The 5,154-nt window shown below is 38.7% G+C and overlaps 1 pseudogene; it reads left to right on the forward strand.

Moving 5' to 3' along the window:
- Window positions 1-1,476: 1,476 nt before the first annotated feature.
- The window catches only part of LOC107990191 (electrogenic sodium bicarbonate cotransporter 4-like), a 20,714-nt pseudogene continuing 17,036 nt past the window's right edge, over window positions 1,477-5,154 (forward strand).

Here is a 5,154-nt window from a genome sequence, read left to right on the forward strand (position 1 = left end):
TGCATATCTTTTAACACTTCTTGATCTATGGTTTTGTCTTCACAAAGTAAATTTGATGTACTTGGTTCAGATGCAACTTTCTTTGCTATTTCATCCGCAAATTGATTTCCTTTTGAAATGTCATCCGTTCCATTTGTATGTGCTGTACATTTACATACGGCTACTTGTTTTGGTAATTGAATTGCGTCCAGGAGTTCCATCAATAGTTTAGCATGTGTGACAGGTTTTCCTGTTGATGTAACCATGCCACGATTTGTCCACTGTTGTGCAAACATGGAAAGTTGAAAAAGCATACTGGCTATCAGTCCAGATTGTAGGAATTTTCCCTTTCATCAATTTACAGGCTTCTGTTAGTGCTACTAATTCAGCCGCTTGTGCTGAGTAATGGTTGGGAAGTTGTGTTGCTTTTAACAGTTGCTTAGCAAAAAGGAATCAAGCATAGCGCAAACTGCCCTAAAATGAGTCCTCATTATGGATTTTAGGTTTGATGGCTTCCTAGATATTTGTGTCTCTAGGTTCTTTGTTGCTTATATTGAAGTTTCCAGTTTTGTCCATGCTAGAAAATTGTTCTTAACTGCTTTGGCTTTTTACTCAATAAAGTTCCATTGGATCTGACCTTAAACATGTCTGACACACGTATCCAGTTGAACTACTTCCTGTTTAACCTCTGTGAACATATGTAACTTTGTACAAATGCTTTTTGCTGGATTAATACATTAATTCCACCTGGGTTTAGCTAATTCTTTTGTCTGATAACAGGGTTTAACAACAGGTGGATTCCATGACCTTGCAGTTTAACCTCGGGTCAGCTGGACTTGTTGCAATGTGATGTCATAGATTATTTGGTTACATCGAAGGCTTTTTCAAAACTTTGCTAAAGCCACATACCTAATGGCTGATGTGACATAGCAACTGTTGCTATGAAACTTAGAACTTCATCTTTATCATTTTTAAGGACAGCAGTGGACAAAGCGTCTTGCCTTGTCATTAGGAATCTAACGTTCAAAACTTGGAGGAAAATATTTATGCCGCGTTCACGCCAAACACAATAGACTCATCATTGCCTCATTCCCTTTATTTGCACTTGCGTAATGTTGGATGTAGCGGCACATTGACACCTGAAAAGTTAACTTCATTCATGTTGCGTTAGAAGCTCCAATCACCAAATAAACTATTTACAGCCATTTAGATATTAGCTTTTTTACGATATCCTTTTATTCATCTTGGCTACCAATGTTTGGTATTTTGTTAACATTCAAACTATACATTTATGTGCTTATTTAACAAGTTAAAGATAAAGATGAAAATGTAAACACATTTTTAATCTGTAGTCCTACAAAAACAAAATCTACAGACCAACTCATGCCGTGTCCAAGTGAAATAATGCATTTAGAAATAATTAAACCTTAAATGTCTGGACATAGCCTACACATTCTTTTTACAGATGACATCATTGTGAGACAGATAGAGGAGGGGATGATATCTGCCGATCTGAGAGACAAGATCAGTTTCGTCCTGCTGAGGAAACATCGGCATCAGACCAAGAAGCCCATTCATCGTTCACTGGCTGACATCGGAAAGTCCAGCTCCAACAGTCAGTATACAGTTGCATTTACTTAATATTTACGAAGGGACTCGTTTTAGTGTCAGTTGTCAGACATTCCTATGATGGTTGCTATTTGTCATCTCACATGTGCAGAGGTTAAACACGTGTTGACATGACAAACATATTATTTCTGTATAATTTCTGTATGATAGCATCAATAATAACATGTTATTACATGCAGCAGGGTGCATGCCTGAGAAATCACAATCCCGACAATGGTTGGTCCATTTTGCTCCCACATTTGACTTATTATTATGCATAGCTTTGATTTTGTAAATAAATGATTGTGCCATGGAATTTTTAAAAAATCATATGCTCCTTCACATGAATGTATCAATGTTTGATGAGGTAATTACACTAGTGCTGTTTGTACTGTTTCCTGCTTTCCACCCTCTGCCAGGTCGTACTGTTGGTTCCAGAGGTGGACCAGATGCAAGAAGAAGTTAGTCAATACCTAACTTTAAAAGATCAAGAGAAGATCTCAGAACAAAACAACAGTCTTCCTACTATGGCCAACTGCGTGAGTACCAACCCCTAAATGTGGCTGTTTGGTCTGGTTGATCAGCTCTAATGGCTTCCAAAGTATTTTGGTTTCTGCAGTCCAGGACTTGAGTCACACTGGCGATGATGACATCACCTATGCATCAGGGAACTATTTTTAAGATAAGACTATTCGTCCCACACCGGTGAAATTCAGTTGTTACAGCAGCAGGATAGACATGTAGTACTAAAAGTAAAAGTAACAGCAGGGTAGACACAGTATTTTAAGATACAAATATCAAGGAAAGAAGGAAAGAAAGGAAGGTGAACTACTTGTCATTGTGACACAGCACACCACTGCACACAACCAAATGTGACCTCTGCTTATAACCCATCACCAAAGTGAACAGTGGGCAGTGTGTGGGGACGGTGCCATGCTCAGAGCACCATCCATCCATCCATTTTCATCCGCTTATCCGTTACCGGGTCGCGGGGGCAGCAGTTGCCACCCAAATCACATTGCACCGTACCAAACCTTCCTGCGGGTGGTGAGTCCACTGGAAGGTACCAACCGCCCTAACCGGGATTCGAACTTGCCCAGGAGGTGAACCCTGGAGTTCCACACCAATGACAGAGACATTGCCTCTGGGCCAAAGCGCCACTGCTCAGAGCACTTCAGTCGTAATTTGGCAGATGGTGGACTCGAACCTGAAGTCTGCTTCCTTAACCACCAAGCCACCACTGCCCCTAAGTGACCATTTCAGAAGTGATCCAAAGTCCTATGATTTCTCAATTCTTTAAAACTCAATGGTATATGTTTTCGCCAATTTGTCAAAAGGTTTTCTTTTTCACTTTTTTCAGGTCATGCTCAGAGTAGGAGTATGAATGAGATTGCTGACACTCCTAATCCAGATCAAGTAAGTCAAACATCGTACTTTTGCACCTTATTTTAGCTTCAAGTTCTGCATTATATTATATTCATCATTCTTCGTGTGGGTTTTTTTTTCAAAATGTTTTTCTTTCATTGACCTGAACTACAACAAATGTTGTTCAATACTTTAGTTGCCATACAGTGCTGGTTGGCCCCCAATAATCTATAGGATTTTAGCAGCCACTTTGGATCGATGTGTTTGGCTGCTGGTGCTCTGTATTAAACATTCATTGTATGTGTGACTGTAGTGTGGAGGCAGAGCTCGCTCTCATTCTGTCTGTTCAAGTATACATCTTTTTACACTTTCCAGATGACAGCAGAGATGACAGCTACATTTATGAAAAGAGGAAATGTGCAAACACAACCCACCAACACATGTGCTGTCATTGCCCAGATTAGTACAATGAGTGGGGTCAGGATTAAGTATCACTCATTGAGAGTGAAATTATTATATATCATTTTATTATAGTATTGTGTAATGTGGGCAGTGGACTTTATTTGTTATCACAGCTGCAGTAGGTCCATCTAGTTCCCAGCAACTCAGTTCATATACTGTATTTTTCGGACCATAAGGCGCACCGCATTATAAGGCACAATATCAATGAACGGGTTTATTTTCGAGGTCAGTAAGCACAACTAGAAGTAATACATAAGGCGCACCGGGTTATAAGGCGCATTAGGCGAAACAAAACAGTCAATCAAGCATGCCCGGATCACTCTCGTCATTATCTGAGTCAATCTCGTTGCTGTTTTATTGCCAATTAGTTGTTCAGTGATGATTCCGGTGTGCTGAAGTTTTTTCCAACCTATAGTTTTTCCTACCCGAGTTAACTGTGCATACGTACATCGGCATATAGTGGAAATTTATAGCGTAGTCTGGAGTTTTTCCCTACCTGAATTTTCTTCCTACCCGTAGTGGAAATTTATAGCCATATCTGACATTTGTGTTCAGGGTGGTAGCACATTATTATACAGATCAAATCTCAATAAATACCTGCTTATCACTTAGTTCCGAGTGGTAGAATATTACTATAGATATGAATTCGCCATAAATACATGCTTCTCACTGTGTTCAGAGTGGTAGACCATTTCTATAGACATGAAATCACTATAAATACATGCTTCTCACTGTGTTCAGAGTGGTAGCACATTATTTGAGGCTACACAAAAGATCTATAATTTAAAAAATATATATCTGTTCTCTCAGGATTTAAGATAGCACTTTATTTATGTTCTTTACATTTACATCTGAAACCAGAGGGAATGTAAAAATGTTACCCAATGCAGCACATACTGCAAAAGAGAAAATAATCACGCTCAAGCTAGGATTTTTCAGCAAACTGTTTTTTATTATTTTTATTTTCACAAATGGTAACAGAAAGGATCATAATATATAGTAAGGAATATTTGGGTTTATTTTACATTAGTTTTTTTAGTGATTTTCCAGTAAGATATAGGCTATGTCCATAGTGGCCAAGAAAATGGAGAGTACTTTGTGGTCGTGTGAATTTTGGACCACAGAGAAAACAAAGTTGCCTCGAGATAAATGTCCCAGTCATTTTGTTGGTCATTAACCAGTTTCTTGAGGGCTCTAAAATGAAATCATAATTATGAAAAACAGCAATAATATATATCATACAATATCAGTGCAATAATAAATGTGATGACTTGCACATCCTATAAAAGTACCGTTTGATATTGTCATTTGTTTATTTATCTAGACCATTTGTTTGTGGATGATATGCTGCGGACACACTCTCAATGCAGAGCAACTCACAAAGTATGTCACGATGAACCATCAACATGGCAGGAAGCAGGCAGGACCCAAATGCAGGACTGGTGCAGACCTGACAAAGTCTGTTGTTAAGCTTTAAAAAAAGGGAAACTGTTGATACACAACTGTGCTGAAGTTTTGAATGCTTGTTATTTAAATGTACATATGTCATTAACAAACTCTCTTCCCTGGTCAGAGAGAATATGCTTTGGGCAGCCATGCCTGTATATAATACTGCAAATACATCTTGCAACTTCTGCAGCTGATTTAGACTTGAGTGGAAAAGCTTCCACCCGCTTGGAAAAAAAATCAGTAGCTGTCAAAATGTATCGAAAGCCATCTACAGTTTTTGGTAGCGGTTCA

The sequence above is a fragment of the Cynoglossus semilaevis genome, chromosome W, assembly GCF_000523025.1.
Source record: "Cynoglossus semilaevis isolate Cse_v1.0 chromosome W, Cse_v1.0, whole genome shotgun sequence".
NCBI classification, from domain to species: domain Eukaryota; kingdom Metazoa; phylum Chordata; class Actinopteri; order Pleuronectiformes; family Cynoglossidae; genus Cynoglossus; species Cynoglossus semilaevis.